Source organism: Physeter macrocephalus, chromosome 10 (genome assembly GCF_002837175.3).
Source record: "Physeter macrocephalus isolate SW-GA chromosome 10, ASM283717v5, whole genome shotgun sequence".
Classification (NCBI taxonomy): domain Eukaryota; kingdom Metazoa; phylum Chordata; class Mammalia; order Artiodactyla; family Physeteridae; genus Physeter; species Physeter macrocephalus.
The window spans coordinates 46,613,962-46,635,759 of record NC_041223.1 but is presented as its reverse complement, the minus strand read 5'-3'; the positions used below and the strand labels follow the sequence as shown (position 1 = coordinate 46,635,759).

The window sequence follows — 21,798 nt, the reverse complement described above, 5'->3', positions numbered from 1 at the left end:
GGTGCTGAGTTCTTTTAGCTTTTGCTTGTCTGAAAAGCTTTTGACTTCTCCATCAAATCTGAATGAGATCCTTGCTGGGTAGAGTAATCTTGGTTGTAGGTTTTTCTCTTTCATCACTTTAAGTATATCCAGCCACTCCCTTCTGGCCTGTAGAGTTTCTGTTGAAAAATCAGCTGATAACCTTATGGGGATTCCTTTGTATGTTATTTTTTGTTTTTCCCTGGCTGCTTTTAATAGTTTTTCTTTGAATTTAATTTTTTTTAGTTTGATTAGTATGTGTTTTGGTGTGTTTTTCCTAGGGTTTATCCTGTATGGGACTCTTTGTGCTTCCTGGACTTGGGTGACTATTTCCTTTCCCATATTAGGGAAGTTTTCAACTATAATCTCTTCAAATATTCTCTCAGACCCTTTCTTTTTCTCTTCTTCTTCTGGGACCCCTATAATTTGAATGTTGGTGCATTTAGTGTTGTCCCAGAGGTCTCTGAAATTGTCTTCAATTCTTCTCATTCTTTTTTCTTTATTCTGATCCTCAGCAGTTATTTCCACCATTTTGTCTTCCAGCTCACTTATTCGTTCTTCTGCCTCAGTTATTCTGTTATTGATTCCTTCTAGTGTATTTTTCATTTCTATTATTGTGTTGTTCATCTCTGTTTGCTTTTTCTTTAGTTCTTCTGTATCTTTGTTAAACATTTCTTGTATTTTCTCAATCTGTGCTTCCATTTGGTTTCCTAGATTTTGGATCATCTTTACTGTCATTACTCTGAATTCTTTTTCAGGTAGATTGCCTATTTCCTCTTCATTTATTTGGTCTTTTAGATTTTTACCTTGCTCCTTCATCTGTGACATATGTTTTGCTGTCTCTCTCTCTTTTTTTTTTTTTTTTTTTTTTTTTATGAGTGGGATTTTGTTCCTGTTGTGCTCAGGTTGTTTGGCCTGAGGCTTCCAACACTGGAGTTTGTAGGCTATTGGGTAGAGCTCGGTCTTGGTGCTGAGATGAGGAACTCCATGAGACCTCACTCTGATGAGTATTCCCAGGGGTCTGAGGTTCTGTGTTAGTCCAGTAGTTCAGACTCAGAGTTCCCACTGCAGGAGCTTCAGCCCAACTCCATCCTAGTGAACCAAGATCCCACGTGGGGTGGAAAAAAAAAACCAAACAAAGTAAAAAGTAAAATTAGACTAGGAAACTAACAGATATGTTAGAAAGAATATAATAATAAAAATATAGATGAATCAACAACTGGAAGGTACATCAGTACCACAGTAATAAAAAAGAGGAGGGAAAAATGTGTGGGGGGGGAGGGCCTTGGCTGTGGAGGGCGGGGCCTACGCAAAGGCGAGGTTTGGGCAGTGGGCAGGGCCAATGCTCAGGGCCCACAGGGCTGGAAAAGGCCCTGGGGGATGTGGGGGTGGTGCTTAGGCTCAAGGAACAGAAGGGGCCCCTGGTGTGCCTCCTACCCCTGGTCTCAGAGGGCAGGGGACCTCACCTGGGAGCCCAGCAGGCTCCCTAGGCTCGAGTGGGTAGGGCAAATGCCCTCCTGTTCTCTCTTGCTCCTTCAGTCTGGGAGGGCTCCTCCTGCCTGCCTCTCCTGATCTCCCCGGCCTCCCTCCTATGCCCCAGGACCAATGTGTCTGGAGGGGAAGGGGGGGCCTTGGAGGGCAGGGCACCCGCCTGGGAGCTCAGCAGGCTCCCCGTGCCCGAGTGGGTGGGGCAATTGCCCTCCGCTCCTCTCCCACTCCTCCTGGATGGGCCCTCCCACCTGCCTCTCCTGATCCTCCTGGTCTGCCTCCTATGCCCCCAGGACCCATGTGGCCTGGGTGGGGCTTTGGAGAGGGGATACCAGCCTGGGAACTCAAGAGGCTCCCCTGCTTGAGTGGGCCAGGCTATCACCCTCTGCTCCTCTCCCACTCTTCCCAGAGAGTCCCACCCACCTGCCTCTCCTGATCTCCCTGGCTTCGGGGGCATTGATCCTGTCTGGCCTCCACTTCTCTCCCCTCAGTCCCCCTACGTCCTACCAGTTCACTCTGGGGTTCCTCCTATCTCCCTGGGCATCAGAGTTCCCCACCAGTGGCCAGCAGGCACCCTAGTTGTGGGGAGACGCTAACTCCGTGTCTTCCCCCACTGCCATCTTGACTCCGCCTCCTCTCTTTCCTCTACTTTTGAGACTCCATTTATATGTATACTTGCCTTTTCACTGTGTCCCACTTGTACCTTTTATTCTGTTCTATTTTATTTTTCTTGTTGCTTCAATTTATATTTTTTCTATTGATCTCTGAATTCATTAATCCTATCTTCTCTTATGTTCTTAGTTCCCAATAATGAATTCTAACTTAAGATATTTTATTTTTTGTTCTAGAATATACATTTGATTCATTATAGTTTCCAATTCTTTATTGAAATTCATATTTTTACTCATTTTGTTCAGCTCTTACTCTGTTTTCTTTAACATATGAACTATTTAAAAATACCTATGTATTGAGTCCAATATTTTGAATATTTGCACATATGCTTTCACTGGATAATTTTTTACTTTTTAGTCACATTTTCTCACTGCTTCATGCTTCTATTAGTTTTTCTGTTAAGTTCTAATCATAGTTTAAAAGATAGTATATTTTATAAGTAAAAGCAGTAAAGTACTCTCCCCATTTATTTTAGTCAGGCATAAAGAGACAGGGGGTGATAACTCCAATCAAATCAGAGTTCAGTCAGAGCTAGGTTGCAGAAAGACTTAGTCCATCTCTGGTTTGACCCTGTTCATTGTGCATGATTCTCCTAGGGCCATTAAGAACATGTCAAATCTCTGTCTCCTCTGCTCTGAAAGTCTATGGAAGATTTCATTCTGCTCTTTAAAGGCAGAACCCTAATTCATGTAATCCTCTTTTTTTCCTACCACTCTCCAATATGTTTAAAACTATGATTTTGTAATTTTTCAGATTTTACATAATTGTTACAGCAAGAGCATTGGGCTTCCATGACCTAATAATCCTATCCAGAAGCAGAAGTACTCTCCTCCTCTCTTAAAATTTCACTTTAGCATCAAATCATCCACTAGGGCTGCTCTGATTTTTTATATTGAATGAGGTTAGTCATTTTTTTTTAAAGTTTTCACACTCATCATAGTGAATTATAATTTTGATTATATATGTTTCTGTTTCCCAAAAACATTCTCAGGGTTCAAGACCTTCTTGTGGAATATATATTCTTAAGTGGCTTAGCATCCTCAATATATCCAATATGAAAATAATATGCTCATCACTTTTATGTATAACTTTGGTCACCTTTCTTTTTATTTTTAAAAAATGTTTTTCCTGTTTGAGAGATTTGTCATCCATTGTACTCATTCATTCAACCATTGCACCAATAACATTGAGGATCAGATGGGGCAGAAACAGGATTAAGAGCAGGCAAATTAAATGATCAGGTTCCTGTAGTGTTTTAATTTGACTACCAGACATACTGAATCTCAAGTAAATGCTATGCATTCATAGCATTGTGAATAGCAGAGACTATGGCTTTGGAGGTGCAAGTATCCAATCAAATGCAAGAATTAATTGCAGAGCCAGTGATTCCATGAATTCAAATCGCATCTACCATGCAGAGCTAAAATTTGATACGGTTAGCTGGAAATTCTTCTGAATTCTGACAAAAGGTTTATAAATTCACTTAATTAGCTGTAAGTTAGGGAATACGGATGTGACTACCAAGAGCAAGATTGTTTGAGGGGGGCAGGAATTCCATGTCCTGGATGACTGTGGCCTCAGTGAGGCCGGATAGAAAAAAAGAGAAGGTTAAACACACATGGGCATGGACACACACATAGCTCTTCCTGGGGGGGTGACACTTTCATCTTATTATTCTGCTTTATTACCCCTCCCTCCTTCCCTTAACACTTCTAGAATGTAGTCCACTACATAGAGACATCTTGTTTCATTTACACAATTACATTGCTTTCCAGATACTAAAATTCTGGTTCAGTGCCAGCTAACTTTGTCACGCCACTGCAAATTGCTAAAAGGTAGAAACCCTAGCACAGTTAACCCTCTTTATAAGCATAAGAGTCTTTGCCTATGGGGCATAATTTGAGAAGCACCCCAGAGTCCTATAGCTTGGGTCATAGTTCCCTCTAATTCGTCTCTAGAAAGACTGGTTCCTTTCGGTTAAGTGCCGGTCTTTAGGAGGACTGGGATAAGATCATGATGTTAGCTCATATTTTCCCAGAGTTTCCTGTGTGTCAGACGCTGTTACTAAGTGCTTTGCATATGTTAACTTGTTAAACCCTTAACCCAATGCTGAGAGGTAGATTCTACATATATTTTGCAGAAAAGAAACAAAGAGGTAGTAAAACTTGTCCAAAGCCACACAGTTGTTCAGTGAGGCAGGATTTTGAAGCCAGGAAGTCTGATGCTATGGGCTTAAGTCTTATCCATTGCTTCATGCCAGCTTTTGAGTGAATTGAGGTCACGTGGCATAGGAAGAGGGAACCAAGTCAGCCAGTGCTTCCCTTTAAGAGTGGCCTCATGTAGGAGGCAAGTCAATGGGAAGACACAGATAGTAGTGGAGGTGTTCTGTTCAGAAAGACCCAAACATTGACAAACACCTTAAGGTGAGTCTGGGGATCAATAGAGGGTAGAAACAAATCAGTCTTGCAAGCTATTCCCTGGTAGCTGTGAAAAAGAGAATGTAATCTGAGCTTCAGGCTGGAAGGAGTGGTAGTTAAATTTACTGTGCATAATGATCACCTGCTGTGCTTGTAAAATGCAGATTCCTGAGCAGTACTCCCAGAGGTTCTCACTCACCTCACTGTCTGGAGGAGGTCTAGCACTTTCCATTTTTGACAAGTGCAGCAGAGGATGGGGATAGCTTTTTGACCACACTTCAGGAGAATGTTGTATTAGTATAAGATAATCCTGCATTTTTATATTTTGAAAGTTTTCACAACTTTAACCTGTTACACATATTTAAATGTTTAAATAGAAAGTCTACCAGAGTGGTAAAAATTTGTATCTACTTTTTCATAAGTAATCAGTCTTTCTGCCTTAGTTACATGCATTCTAAAGCCTATTCTTTAAAATACAGTAAAAAAACCTTTCCCAGCCTAATCAAACACAATATCCCAAATATTTTTTTCTGCATATTTATTTCAGTACAATTCAGCACAACAAAATTAACATAACTTTTATATTAATGTTTCAAAATTAATATACACATGTTTAAAAGAGCTTCTCTTTTCTTAAAAAATTATATATATATGTATATAATGTTATATGTATATAATGTTTAAGAGAAAAGAATCAGGCCTTTCTGAGGCCCTCTTAGGCTTACTCTATATAATGCTCATAGGCAGACACTCAGGGTTGTGAATCTAGGAAGTCTAGAGATGAAGAGAAGGTAAGATATTTCTTTGTTTCCAGGCATGCATTCCTGTTTGGGGAAGCGAGTATTTGGCATGGTGATCAGGGATGCTCACATGGAGAGTGCAACAAGTAGATAAAATAAAGTGGTAACTGGCAGAGAACGAAGACCCCAGTCAGGGATGATGGAAAGGATGCTGCAACCTCTCAATAAGTGTGTATAGCAGGTGGATCCTACTGGAGTGTACAGAGGCCTCGTTTGAGGAAAAGACAACCCCATTGAGTTTGGATGCCTGATGAGAAAATGCATACATAAAGATTAAAAATTTACAGTGCTCCTTGAGTAGTCATTTTGGGGATGATCTTTGGAAAGCATCACTGTAAGATTATGCATTTCTGCCCTGTGCACTGAGTGGCTAACTGTAAGAGAAAGGGAATTAAAATGTTTTCTCTTAAAAATAAACTCATTTTATCATAAGGCCTTATAAGTTACATATTTTATAGATATTCTTCCATATGCATCAAGTAAAATATAATAACAATTCAAAATCAGTTAGCACTAAAGTTCCACTGTAATCTAATAAACTGGGCTGCCTTTTTTTTTTTTTTATACTAGTTTTGGAAGCAAAACTCCCCCTTTGTTACTACGGTAAGTCACAATGGATGAGCATTTTTGGATAAAGTTGAAAGCCTACTCTTGGCAATTTATGAGAATAATTTTCCTTTAAAATAAGTTATATTGCTTGTTTTTGAGAATCCCATATTCTAGGATGGTGAATATGGGAGCTGAGTCCCTTGAGACTAGATATCAGAGGCAGAACATGGAGTGCAGGGATGGGGAGTGTAAGATTGGTGTGAAATCCTTACAGTGTGTTTCCATTCAAGTGGTAGCCCTGGCAGAGTGACAATCTCTGGCTAACAAATGGGATGTGCTCCACCCATTTGTTTCGGGAGAAGTCAGTTGCCTGACTGAACACATTTTCTTTTAGAAAGAGTGCTGTAAAAATTAGGTAGTATCCTGGACAAACCACAGAAACTATTTAACCAATGTGTGACCAAATAAGACCAATGTTGAAAATGGCCAGCTTCTTTACATTTGGGGGAGACGGAGATCCTGTGGAAAGAGGTGACATGCTTTGAAATATAGCTCTGCCACTTCTTGGCTGTGTGAGCCTGAAAATTAACTTAAATCTCTAAGGTTTAGTTTTCCCCAGGCAAAATAGAGTCTAATAATAGTACTACCTCCGGTTCTTGTGAAGAGTAAATAAAACACTGAATACATGTAAATGAGCTTAGCCAGTGATGAAAAATATAAGGAGCCCAATAATGATATTTATTATTATTATTTGAATGGATTCCTGCTGACGTATGAGTGACTTATAAGCTCTTTACTCCTCCCAATGGTATCAGCATTTAAAATAGAGACACTTCGTCCCAGCTTACCCTTCCCCCTCCCTGTGTCCTCAAGGCTATTCTCTACATCTGCATCTTTATTCCTGTCCTGCCCCTAGGTTCATCAGAACCATTTTTTTTTAGATTCCATATATATGTGTTAGCATACGGTATTTGTTTTTCTCTTTCTGACTTACTCTGTATGACAGACTAGGGTGGGAAGGAGACGCAAGAGGGAGGGGATATGGGGATATATGTAGACATATAGCTGATTCACTTTGTTATACAGCAGAAAGTAACACAACACTGTAAAGCAATTATACTCCAATAAAGATGTTAAAAAAATAAATGAATAAATAAAAGGATACTCTTTAACACTAAAAAAATAAAATAAAATAATAAAATAAAATAGAGACACTTGTTCACTTTAATTTCTTATGGGGAACTTTCTGGCACTAAAACCTGGTTAGAATATATAAAAGTTCAGGTAGTTTTTGTGAAAATAGTTTGAGCGCAGAACCATCATGAAAAATGACCAGCAGTGCTACAGAGTCAACAGCTCAAAGTTGTGCCTTCTTTCTTATTTTATACAATGAAGACTTTTGTTAGCTGGTTTCTGGCTCTATTATAACAGTAACCAAGCCAAGGCTATGAGGTTAAGGTGGATGGCTTATCTTTATTTTTTGTATGTGCTACCTGAGAACCTAAATGTGACCATTATGAGCTGAATAACTCATTTTAAATTCTGTTTAATTTGTGAATTGCTCTGGATTTCCTCATATGGATAATATAAGAACATATGCCCAATAACAAAATAAAGGCTCTTAAACCTTTTAGATTTGAGTTTTTCTCAGAACCTGCTTATAATTCCATAAAATTTTCACAGTTATAAAATACTAATTTATACATTTTTACATCCAACACCTCTGAGGGGTAAACAATGTTCTGGGAAAAGAAAGTTATATTTGTTCCAAAACTAATGGTCATTCATTCACTCATTTATTCACTCATTCATTTGTATATTCATTCATCCATTTGTTCAGTACCTATCATGACAAACATGTACTGGGAATACAAATCTGAATAACACCTAGTGCCTACCCCCAGGATTGGTATTTTAGTACATGTAGAAGATGCTGTCAGTGTTATGCCATATTCTCTACTTTCTGAAGGCAAGAAAATGGCCAATTCAAATTAATGACTTGAGTTTTAACTTTTAGCTTTTTAAGCCTGTGATACTCTGACTGAGCCTGTGCATCTGCCTCCTACTCCCAGGCTGTAGGTACCCCGCCATCTGCCAACAATAGATGGGGATTCAGTGGATAAACCTCCTCATTTTTCTTATCCCTTGGCTGGGACCACTTCGAGGAGCTTTTTACACTATCTCACAGAGTACCCCACAGGTTTGAGCAGTAGTATCCCCAGGGGTAGCAGACCAGATAGTGCACTTTACTGATTATTCCCATACTTTTCCCACTCCTGCATGTATCTAAAAGTGTTTCCTGGGATCACTTCCCAAAGTGCTTAAATTCTAATCCTTGTCTAAGAGTCTGTTTCTGTGGGAACTCAAACCATGCTAGTATGTATCATAATGCTAAGAACGATTTTATTTTATTTAATCTTTGCAACAACACAATGAAATGAATATTTCTTCATTTTGAAAATTTAAAAAAAAAGCAAAACACTAAGTCTCAGAGTGATCAAGAAAATAACTCAAGGGCAATCCAATTGATCGTGACATATCTGAGATTTTATTCTAGGTGTATCTTGCTCTAAAGGTTACTATCTTCTTGGTATCATTATGAACATGACAAGTAGCAGTGAGAACAGTAGAATATCTAGAGAATAATAACTCTTAAGTTAAAAACATAGCCATTAATTTAAATTGGCCATTTTCCATCTGCTTTCAAAGATAGTTTAGTCTATGTTTTATCTCTATTTTTTTATTTATTTATTTTTTTTGTGGTATGCGGGCCTCCCTCTGTTGTGGCCTCTGCCGTTGCGGGGCACAGGCTCCGCACGCGCAGGCTCCGCCGCCCCGGCTCCCGGGGCGCAGGCTCAGCGGCCATGGCTCACGGGCCCAGCCGCTCCGCGGCACGTGGGATCCTCCCAGACTGGGGCGCGAACCCGGTTCCCCTGCATCGGCAGGAGGACGCGCAACCACTGCGCCACCAGGGAAGCCCCTATGTTTTATCTTTAAAATTTTTTCTTCTTAATTGACAATAATTCAAAGTTTAATTGGGTTTCCTTCCCAAATCACTTGTTTGTAAGGATCTACCCTCCCACGAATAGGTAGTCACATTCTTGGCATCATAGGACTTTTCTAATAAAAATTACCCCTTTTCGTCCTCCCATGGTACTTGAAATTTTTATTAGTAACTTCACTTTTTAAGGAGTTCTATGGACATTGCTCCTTTTTAACTGAGTTACACAGAGCATATGGAGTGTATCTCTTTGCCAAGGGGAACGTCTTCTTTCATTTCTTTCCCCAGTGTCTACTGTGGTGATTCCCAAACTCTGTTCCATGGAGAGAAAAGAAAATTCATGATGGCAAGAGTTTTCCTTCAATATGTATTTTCAATTACATATGTAAAGAGGTTTTATAGTTGTTTTTAAATTTTGTGCCACAGCTAAGAATTCCAGGAAGTCACAAATGTGATCACATTATGCATTGACCTTAACAAATAGGCATCATTTATCAACTTTCCTGTAAGCTGTACAATGTCTGTTGGATTAAACTGGAATAAATTATTTATGTTTTATGTATTATCTCACAAATTCAAACATACTTGTGATATTATTTTTGCCTTTATTGATAATTTACTGCTGCAATTAATTAGTCTCCGATGAGGGCTTTTTTTCTTTATCCATGTCAGGAGTCATATTGAAGTTTCATTATTACTTTAAAAAAATCTCTTGATTAAATAAACATGGGTAATATGAATCCAAGTTCTCAGCAATAGCATCTAGCTGTTTCTCATTCCCCACCTACCTCTCAGCCCCATCACCTCCCTGATAGTACCTTCTTGAATATGCTATTTTCTGAATACAGTATACCTTTTCAGTTTTCTGTGCACTTGCTGATGACATTTCCTCTCCTCTGGAATGTTTTCCTTCTCTTCTTCACTTAATAAAATCCTTCACAATCCAATCCAGATATTAATTGCTTCTGAAACCCTCCTTTCCCTGCCCAGGAATTATTGTTCTCTCCTTACTCTCATTATATTTGTACACTCCTTTATTACAGTCATAGACATTGTTAATGTATTATTTATTAAAATACCTGTCTCGGGCTTCTCTGGTGGCGCAGTGGTTGAGTGTCTGCCTGCCGATGCAGGGGACACGGGTTCGCGCCCCCTACCTCTCAGCCCCATCACCTCCCTGATAGTACCTTCTTGAATATGCTATTTTCTGAATACAGTATACCTTTTCAGTTTTCTGTGCACTTGCTGATGACATTTCCTCTCCTCTGGAATGTTTTCCTTCTCTTCTTCACTTAATAAAATCCTTCACAATCCAATCCAGATATTAATTGCTTCTGAAACCCTCCTTTCCCTGCCCAGGAATTATTGTTCTCTCCTTACTCTCATTATATTTGTACACTCCTTTATTACAGTCATAGACATTGTTAATGTATTATTTATTAAAATACCTGTCTCGGGCTTCTCTGGTGGCGCAGTGGTTGAGTGTCTGCCTGCCGATGCAGGGGACACGGGTTCGCGCCCCGGTCCGGGAAGATCCCACATGCCGCGGAGCGGCTGGGCCCGTGAGCCATGGCCGCTGAGCCTGCGCGTCCGGAGCCTGTGCTCCGCAACGGGAGGGGCCACAACAGTGAGAGGCCCGCCTACCGCAAAAAAAACAAAACAAAACCTGTCTCTTTTACTTAGGCTAGCTGTTCCTAAGTTCAGGCCATTTTTATATTTGTGCTAGTGTTTAGCGTAGAAAATGGAAGCTCAAGATAGCCAATAAATACTTAGGAAATGACTAACTGCACACATTGTATGACCTTTATTTTTCCTCCCTCCTCCTTCCCTTCTTTTCTTCTATCACCATGACACTCATTCGTGTATTTTTATATGTCGTATATTCACTGACTACCTACTCTGTAAAAGCCACTGTGTAAATGCTACAGAGGAAACAAAAATGAAAAAGACATCATTTTTGAGTTTAGTGAATTTACATCCTAGTATTAACTATTATTGGACATTGTAACTTGGGCCCTGTAAGGAATATGTATTATATAAAATATTATATTATCTATACATATAGACATATACAATATATCTCTGTATTTTTGGAGATATATATATATATATATTCCAAAAGATTTAGTTGTTTTACTTTGTTATGGTCTAGTTACATTGATTTATAAGAGGTTGTGTCACATAATTACTTTAGGTTCTTGTCATTCTGGATCTGATAGTAATTAGATATGATGGTGTTGTGATTATTTCTTATTTGACCAAGAGCATGGAGACATGGTTTTTTTTATTATGAAAAACTTTAAATAGAATAGAATATGAGAATAGAGAATAGTTGTATTGATCAATCTTAGATATTCCAAGAGTTTTATTTTTTAAAAACTATTCCTGTAAAAATTAAATCTTGATAACTTATTTATCCAAATATCTTGAAAACTTAGACTTGAGGGCTTTTCAGCCTGGCTTATTTAATTTATCTCAGTAAAAGAATGTCTCCAAAATGGGTTCTGTATAAGACCTTGAAAGGGTTCTGCAAATAAAATGTGGGGAGTGCCTTGATCAAACAGGTTTACACATGGAGGATAAGCGTCAACACACCTCCCCCTGGAAATTCATGTGGTTATTAGCATAGTAAAGAGCCCTGATCTATGAGTCAATGAAGAAACTTAAGTTTATTTCACCTATTTTTTTTCACAAATTCCTTTGACTTCTGAAACTTTTTCTATGTAACATCTAGAAACATTGCTTGTAATTAATATTTTGAAGTCCATGATGACATTGGTTCGTGAACTGGTTACAATTGGTCGGTACCTTCTTTTTTTTTTTTTAAGTCTTTATTGAATTTGTTACAATATTGCTTCTTTTTTTTAAAATGTTTTTTCATTTTTTTGGCCTTGAGGCATGTGGGATCTTAGCTTCCCGACCAGGGATTGAACCCGCACCCCCTGTACTGGAAGGCGAAGTCTTAACTACTGGACCACCAGGGAGGTCCCTGGTCAGTACCTTCTGATAAAATGTGATGTAATGGTTCATTCCATTAATGATCATAAATATTCTGACAGATGGAGAAAGAAGCAAGAGAAAATATCTGCTTTAGGCTGAACACCTTTTGACCCAGTAAGAAAAACCAAGGGAGAGAGTGAGAACGGAGTACTTTCAAGTTTCAATATAGGATCAAATGGAATCAGAAAAGATGTAAGGCAGAGCTCAGAATCAGTGATCATGAATCAGAGCTGAGAGGAACTGGAAGACGTCATTTAAACAAGCTTCAGAGGAAAAACCTTCTTTTCCAGATTATGGTCCCTGTTTCCAAGGACAAAGCCACTTTGGAGGTTGGGCTGTCAAGTGTACAGCAGGAATTAGAGCTCCAGGAGGGATATATACATTACTTTCTGGACAATGAAGTCCATACTTTCTCAAATCAAAACCACTCTTACGTTCTGTCAAATAACAAAGATCTTTCTGTCTTCCCTCCCAATAATTTGGGCTTCTCTTTCCCCCCCCGCTAGTTATTTAAAATGTCACAGCGAATTAGTCTACAGATAATGTTTCAAAAGTATTGCCATCATTTAATTTGTGATGTACTCCAGCTGAAAGTTTCTCAAATTCAAGGCTTTGGGCTTTTAGAAAAAATTATTAACACATTATTAATTAATAGAGTCAATATTCTATAAAATGTTTTTCTTCTTTCAACTGTATAAAGTTGTAAAGTATTGGCCGTTAAATAGAAATCGTGCCTCTTTTTTCAATTGGTACTTTGTCTTTTGTATCTCTGTGATTGCACATATAGGCACTCCTAAAATAGTTATAGGATTGAAGTCAGTAAATTATGGAATGAAAAAAGTGATCATACACCTACAATATAAATGAAGAATATTAGTTTATCTATAGTGTTTTGATAGAGTCACTTATGTTAGCTTTGCTTTGATTTTTTTTAATTCTAAAATGGATTTATTTATGTATCTGTTTGTTTCCTATTGGCACGTATGTATGAGGCTGCAAAGAGAGCCACAGTAAAGATACTCTTTACAACCTATCTCGTATATGATGTAAGGATTTATTAAATAATGGTAACTCTTCTGTGGTTCCTTCCCATACTCAAGCCAATCCATACTGCTTCCTGTGGAGAAGCCACTGGGTGAATAACAAAAATGCTTTTTGATGGTGATGATGAAACCAAAAGACTGCTTCTTTAGAAGATAGATTCTCTAATATTCTTTTACTGACATAGTGTTGGAGGAGTAGCAAATTATAATCTTCTGTCTCAGCTAACCTGGAGTTCTTCCCCAAATCAATTCCTTATTCAAACACAAAATGTACTTCTTATGACCCCCTCCTCTCTCCTCAACTTCTTGCTCAGGGCAAGGCCAAGGAGCTTTTGAAGTGCTCTGGCTTAGCTGGCTTTTAATCTTCCTTTTAAAAACATCTTCTGCGTCTGGAAATCTGATTCAGTTTAAACAGCTGAGTTATAGTATGCTGCAACCTAAAATTTATAAATGCATAGTAAAGATGTAGTGTGGTAATTGAAATAATAAAATAGCATTATGAAGAGAGTTAGTTGATGTGCATACATGAAACCTATTTTTCATGTATTAAGTACTGACTTTAAGTTATTTCAAATCAAACATGCTTAAAGATAGAAAAGAGTTAAAGGTCACATTATGAAATATCTATAAATTGTTGTCTTTTTGTAAGCTTCACTGATTGGAAGTTTTTAAGAAAAATACCCAGTGATTCAAAAAAAAATCAGCTAAAACTATGAACAGAATATTATTTTTATATTATGTTACAATTCCCTTTTCTATTATTTTGCACTTAAGCTGAAATTTGTTTTATTTTTAGTGTCATATATTTTAAGTTTTGCAAGAATTTTTTTTTTTTTTTTTTTTTTGCTTTACGCGGGCCTCTCAGGCTCAGCGGCCATGGCTCACGGGCCCAGCCGCTCCGCGGCATGTGGGATCTTCCCGGACCGGGGCACGAACCCGTGTCCCCTGCATCGGCAGGCGGATTCTCAACCACTGGGCCACCAGGGAAGCCCCATGCAAGAATTTTTTAAAAGACATTTGCAATGAATATTTCTCTAAAGATCAAGTTCCTGATAGTGTAGAAAAACCTTGAAATAGGTGTTTCTTTTAAGATACCTATAAACTATTCATTTCTTAATGCAACTTTAGAAAAGTATTATCTCCAATAATAAACATAAAAGTATCCGAAAACTTTCTGCCACTTCGTGATTTCCATTTTATTTGGAATTGTCTTCATCACAGACGAAGTCTGAAGTTATAACAACTGTTGAAAGTTATCACAAACTGGTGTTTTATTATTGGAAGTGGCCCATCTCATGCTCCCAGAATATGGAGTTTTTAAACTACAGAAGGACATTCCACTAGCTGAGACCCATTCTTATTGTTTACAGTGAACATTGGGTCTACCCTTTGGGCTTGTCACCAGGCGGCGATTCAAGTAGAATAATGCTCCAAGACCATTTGTTCTTAATGAAAGCAATTTGTTATGAGCTGAGGGGAAAGTGTCCTTTGTCCTTCTGCCAGAGCAGCCTTGCTCTGTTTGTTGAGTTTGTTTAGATTAATGGGGATACTACAAGATGCTTTAAGACAGAAAGCATTAGCAGAAAGATGCAAAGCATTTTTCTAAAACAATGCCAAACATCAGTGAACATATCATGTTTTCAGACATCTATTATGAAAACTGCTTATGTTTTCCTATATGTGTCCATATGGCCCCATTATTCATTTGATAAAATGTTTTTTGAGGAATGTTATTTTTTAGGATGATGGTAAGAATTGTATGTATAGAAATAGCATTCGTAAGACCACACAATTTATAATTTATGGTCAGTCCCCTTGGATAAGATGATGACCAGAACATATCACTCCATTTTGTACTTAATAAGTCCTTCACGTTAACATCATTTAGGGGAAAAATGTCCTTGAAGAGCAGTAGGTCAGAAAAATGAAAAGTAAAATATGAAGAAAGATAATGAACCATCTTAGAGAGAAAAACCATGACCAGGCCATATGAGATATTGTTATAGTGAATTTTCAAGTATTCTGATTACTACATAGACAGAGAAATATATGCGTTTGAAAAGAACTACCACCCAGATACCTTCTTTAGTTAGCATTCTGTACCTTTCAGGGACTTCAGCCTGACAACTCAGTCCAGAAAGACTGAGTTTTATCTCTCACTCTTCCTTTTTATGAGCTGTGCTATTATTGTAGATGTTTATTTCAAACACTTTCTCTTCATTTCCTGTAAATTCTGTAACTTTGACCATACATTCCTTCCCAAGGAGTCTATGAGGGGGGCAGAGAATAACACATTTATCTAATTTGGAATTTGAAAAAAAACAACCCCACACTGTTGAGTTTTTATACAGTCTGGTTCTGGATGACAGTGACTCTATACAAAATGACAAATATTTCTCCACTGAGGAGACTTCTGGACCACGTGTGCACCCTGGAGGAATCATGCTCAACAGTGATACTTACCTTGCTGCCTTTATCATCCCATTTAGGAAATTTTAATTTTTCTCTTTGAAAATTTTAAAGACATCAATGATTTAGTTATTTGTGAGAAGTTCTGACCAGTTCTCATCTTATGATATTTATATGATGTTATTCAGAGAAGGTTTTTTTGTAAACATTTTAGTTTTACAGTTCTTTTTACATCAGATTATCACATTTTACAATACAGACTTACTGCTGGAAACTGAGTTGATATATAAGAGAGTCAACATGTGATATTAAATGGAATGTCTCATTCACACATTAAGTACCTACTGTGTTCTCTTTGCACTTTAAAACATTTTCGGTAATTATTAATTTGTCATTGTAAGTGGATGTAATATTGGTTAAAAGTCTTGGTTGGCTGGAACAGAGATAGATGGCTTATGTGCTGCTGTCACAGGGTTTCAGGCTTGCTGCCACAATATGTATTTCAACCTTGATCGAGAAAAAGCAGCATGGATGGTAAGGAGGGAATTCATCATTTTCAGTCATGTGGCTTTTTAATTATAGACCTCTTTGTTGAGGCAATTCACTTGGGTATCAATTAAGATCACCTGTGATGTTGCACTGGCTGCTGAATACATATCTGCTAGGAAAAGCATTGAGATGACCATCTAAAAATTGTCATAAACAAAAATGACATGTGGTCACCTGCAAACTGTTATCAATTAGAAATTGGCTGTTACAATAGTGGATGAGGTTTGTTGTGAAATAAATGATTAAATCACACAAAAGCAATTTGCGGATCACTTTCTTCATCTGCAGTAGAGATGGCAATATTTTGCGACAAGAATTTTTTTAGGAATAATTGAAAATTGAAAAGTAATTTTATGAGCCTTACCTTAGCAAACTCTTCATAGTAACAACAACAATAATTAAACATAATGCCAGGTAATAAGATAATTGGAAGATGTACTTCCTTGGCTGCAATGTTTATACTAAGAGGTATAATAATATTGCTAAGATTCCATCAACATCCATAAAATACAAATTAATTAATGGATTCAAGGTGCATCGAAGTATTAGCACACATTTGTATTAGAATTAAATTATAAAGTAGATTTATACAAATAATAGATAACAGGCTAGCATTTTTTGTTTAAATTTGAGATACTATATTTTTGGAGAGTTTGTTCTTGCACTAAGAACATATAGCCTTAAAACCTTAAATAGAGGAGATAAACAAGTGTGAAAGTCTGACTAAAGAAGCTGCAACTAAAGGAGCTTGAGAGACATACAAAGACATTTTGGTCCTGTATGCCTGATACTGATAGACATTGAAAAATACAAAATTCCAGCAATATCCTATTTCTTAGTATAGATAGAATTGTTCTCTGAATTCCACATATTGATTAGCTGAGTTAATTAGTTGCCTTGGTGCCATTTAGATGCATTTTAAAAGATAAAATATAGAGAGACAAGTAATCCAATAAAATTAAATTTTAATTTATAATTTCCTTTCTTCCTTCTCTCTTTCCTTCCCTCACTTTCTGTCCCACTTTCATTTTTTTCTCCACTTCCTTATGCAAATAATTTTAACTGATTGTAATATTAATTTATTATAGACCCTCAAAATCAGAATTAAACCTGATACTTTGAGAATATCAATGTTTCTATTCATTTTTATATCATACTTAAAAATACTGCTCATATTTCATGCGTATCTGAGCAAGTTCTGAGGTACTGAGTTTTAAATGGGGGTGTGGGTGAACATGGGACTGGGAAAAACTCTGTAATTTGGAGAACCATTGATTTGCTCTGTTGCTTGTAACTTATTCTGTGGTTCCTACGTAATTCTAAAATGGTGACCAGTGGCTAGCTAGCCATGGATAGTTGGCCCAGTGCTCCACTTCTTGGTAGTTGGTTTTGGGTGGGTGGTCAAAATCAGAGCCTACTCCCATTGATATATTCATTTTGCCTTCTCTGAATACCTGTGTGCCCAGGAGATGCTTTTCTCAGTCTACTGCCTGGAACAGCGCAACAGAGACAAGGTTTTCAGATGATGATTATCTTATTTGCTGTCTGTTCTTTTGGCTGCAGGTGGAACAGGAATTGGGAAAACACCAGAATCAAATCTTCATGAATTTTTAGGTAGGTTTGAATTTCTTTTTTTACTCAAAGGCTGATGCAGAAAGGATGGTAATCCAAAAACCTGAAAGAAAAAAAAAAATCAAGCCATAGGAATACGGTTATATCCTGATCTTTAAAAAAATGACTATACCTTCTGGATTTGATTCAAGTTTGATTTTATTCTCCCTGGATTTCTGCTATGTTGAATTTACCTGAAGCACACTTATATTTTATGTTTATATTTTTACTGGATTTCTAAGTGACTAATGGGTCATACATTTTATGATAAAATTTTCCTACACTTGGAAAAGGACATGAGAGCTTATTATTCAAAATCTATTTGAGTCTCTTTTGTAATAACCAGGTTTATTCCCTTCTTTTAGGTCATCCCTTATTCCCAATTGGAATTTTGCTAGAAATAGAGTCTAATCATTTCTAATTCCCTTAGGAGTTGAAAAGCTGAAGTAGTATGGAAAGGTTTTAGATACAACTCTAGTATTTCTATAATAAGCATAATTCCACTGGCTTGTTTTGCAAGACTGTTATTGAAGAGCTATTTAATCACTAGATTTTGAATTGTGGAAAATTTCGTAACAGTTGGCATATTAACAGATAAAGGAAATCCTGAATTTGTAAGGTGCTTTCCAGTAGAAAAGTTAAATTCAAAATAACATTGTTAATTATAAAGTAACTTGCAGCTTGTACTCTATTATACAATTATTATACAAGTATTGGTAATAATTTGTTTTAATAAAGAGTTTTATATAGACAGTATTTGCTCTAGCATAGACTTTTGTTGGAAACAGTTATCTTGGTCATCTGAAAAAAATTACCTATTGTGAGTAAAGAATAGTATAGAATAACTTGAAACTTAATTTTAAAAAAATAGATATCGTATATTGTTCTTTCAGTGTGCTTTGCATATGCAAATAATATTTTTATGAAATGCATGGTAAATATTTGAATCAAAAATGAAGTAAATTTTCTTTATCAAAGTTTGGATATTTTTTCCAGCTTTATTGACATATGATTGACAAAATTATAATATATTTAAAGTGTACAATGCAGTGATCTGATAAATGTATACATTGTGAAAGGATTCCCAAAATCAAGTTAATTAACACAAGGCTATACTGTTAAGTAAAAAGCAAGAAATGTAAAAAATTTTGGTCTAAATTTTCAGATTCCACCATTATAATGCTATTGGTCAAGCATTATACTATACTAACAAAATTATACTGTATTAACTATGTTAATAGTACAAGAGTCTAGGAATTGAAATTTAGAAAACTGTAAAATATGAGCATTTTCTAGCATGAAAATTTAAACAAACTGATGACTAATCAAAGAAGTTTCTAAAATGTCATATATGGACAACGTTAAGTTTAATTTCCAGATTTTATAACTTTCCAGTCTAGGCAATTTGCTAGTCTGAAAGAAACTACAAATTTACTCCCTAATTCTCAAATTTTTCACTCTAAAACCTCCTGTACTTAGTTTCTTAATTTATCAAAATTAAGTGACCTGGATGTGAGAAGATAGCTGTTAATGTTTTAATGAGCCTGGTATACCACTGTCTTCAGAGCCTGCCCCTTTATTGACTTCAAAAGTACAGTTTGGGAGAGTGGGAGGATAGAGAAAAATGAAAGACTGGAGAAGGTTGATAGTGCAAATTGATTAGAAGAGACAGGAGAAAATGTTTGGAAGGTATATTCTATCAGAATTTTCAGCTCCTTAACAGATAAAGGACCTAGTAATTATAATGGCAAAAAAATTAAATAGAACTTACTATGTGATATATATAATATATATTATATATATATGAGGAAGATTTTATTACCACCCCTTTTTCACATGCAGAAAGGCAAAATAGATGTTAAGTTACTTGTCCCAAACCACCCAGCTAGTAAATGGCAGAGCTGAGCTTTAAACCTCGGAACTGTGGTTCCAGGGTCTGTGGTCTTCCATATGAATTACTTGCCATACTGCCTTTCTATATAATTTTTTTCCCAATAATATATGCCTGTGAGCCTGGACAATTGGAGAATTTGCTTCAACTATTTAATTTTCTTCCTACTTTGTGTCTAAGCAGAAGGACTTGGAGAGTAACAGGCTGAATGTGGATACATTCTTATGTATCCACACTGAGAGAAATCTAGCACATTCTGTACTGGGAGTCACAGCTCACAGCCCAAAGTGTCAGGTTGCTTCAGAGGGCTCACCTAAGCCCCAGAGCTGTGTAAGTGGCTGTCTCGTCACTGGAAGCTTCCCTCACGATGCACAGCACTACAGGAAGTCCTGCTAAGAGCTTGCTGAAGATTGGCAGACCCATGAGCCCTTCTGATCGCAGGTTCCCCATATGCAAAATAAAAGAAATCCATTTGGGATTCCTTTTATAATAACACCTTCCATAATAACACTTTGACATCTGATGTGATTGAGAGGTTAAGGGTTTGGGCCTTGGAATCCAGAAGACTTAACCAACCCGTTCTTAGTTATATTAAAGTGGTTAAGAATGTACACTTTGGAGCTAAGTTGCTTGGGTTCAAACTCCATCCCCACCACTAGCTACTGATGACCTTGGGAAAATTCAGTTCACTTTGTATACTCATTTTCCTCATCTGTAAAACAGTTAAAATATTAGTACTACCTCATAGACTTGCTACAGCAACTAAATGAAATATATGCACAAAATTTCAAATAGTGTCTGGCTTTTGGTAAACCCTCAATAAATATCTCTCCTAGTACTTACCCTTTTAAGTGTCAGCTTCCTCACCTATGACGTGATGATAAAATAGCCCCTGCCTCACAGAGTTGTTGTGAGGCTTATAGGAGACAATTAATGGAAAGTGCTTCATACAATGGCTGGCATAAATCCAGTGCTTAGTGACTGTGTTATCATTATCAATTGTCAACCTCTTGGTTTTCTACTTTGCCCTCCTGGACGTGATTACCCTGGTGTCTATACACACCTACAGGTGAGGCTGTTGCTATGTGATTGTGCTACTTTTTTAAGGATGGGATGCAGCGAGATGGGGAGGGCTAGGTTAGGCCAGTTGGGCAGGGAAAGGCTGCCGCCACGATGAAAAGCCCCACTTTCAGGATCAGGTCTATGAATGATGCTTGTGATGCTGCCACAAGGACACACGTGCTGGGTGGAATGAACAGTTGTGTTTGAAAGCCCAGAGCCTGGTGCAAGCAGCATCAGTGTAGGGTGATCATGTGGCCGACCTCGCCAACACCAGTGATCTCCAGGTCACTTCGCCTTTTGTTTCTCTAAGAATGTTTGGAAATCTGCTCTGGCAGGGCCATGGCTGTTGGCTCTGTTTTAGATACATCATCAAAATTGAACACGTGTGACAGCGTGAGCAGGGAAATGTGAGCAGGCAGGGAACGAAGGACCAAACATTATACGACTCTTCATACTCATTATTTCCAGCATAGTCAAATGGATAGACCTGGGTAAACTCTTCCTTCCACTGAATTTTTTTTACTATATGTAAGTACATGCAGGTTAAGTATAAATTTCATTAAAGAATCATATTTTCAAGCAAACATATTAAACATGTTAATTCTCACAATAAAAATCAAGAATTATGATCCTAATTTTATAGATAAGGTTGGGGAAACTCAGGCTCAGGGAGGCTGAGGAACAAACAAAAATCCTAATAGTGAATAAAAGAACTTGGATTTGAAGGCTGATATATCCTATACTATAGTGTGTATATGTGTGTATGCATATGTGTATGTGTGTGTGTGTGTGACATGTATGGGTAGAGATAAAAATTTCACTACAACTCAGGAATGTAAGAAATAGAACTTATTTTTTATAATTAAATTCAATTTCTCTTTTGAGCCTACATTCTACCCAGTGGCAGAAATATAATCTTAGTCAACTTTGTACCTTTTTCTTCAGTCTGAATCTAAGTTTTAGGGGGCTTGTTTTGGAATATAGCCAGGGAGGGACATGTCATCCTTAATATTGTATATTCATGAACAGACCTTCATACAGACATCGCTATTCCTATAGAAACCATGTTATTTATCATCTACATCAAATACTTTCCAGAATAAAAGGGGGTGCTGGAAATAACTACACCAAGAGAACAAATATAAGGCAAACCAGATTATGGTCACTATACATTTTGATTCCTTCTGGCTCTCTTCTGGTCTGGAAACTCTCTCCAGTACTTTTGTGCTGGGACTGGGCCACAGCGAAGGCTGTGTAGAGGGAGCATAGGTCAGTTTCTGGAGGCACT

General features: G+C 37.3%; 1 long non-coding RNA gene across 2 annotated transcripts in view; it reads left to right on the top strand.

Moving 5' to 3' along the window:
• The window catches only part of LOC114487006 (uncharacterized), a 345,568-nt gene that overhangs the window by 123,750 nt on the left and 200,020 nt on the right, over nucleotides 1-21,798 (top strand). For both annotated transcript variants that reach the window (XR_003681570.2, XR_008618368.1), the window contains one exon: nucleotides 17,510-17,560. This is a non-coding gene — a long non-coding RNA (uncharacterized lncRNA). The remainder of the gene's footprint in view (nucleotides 1-17,509; nucleotides 17,561-21,798) is intronic.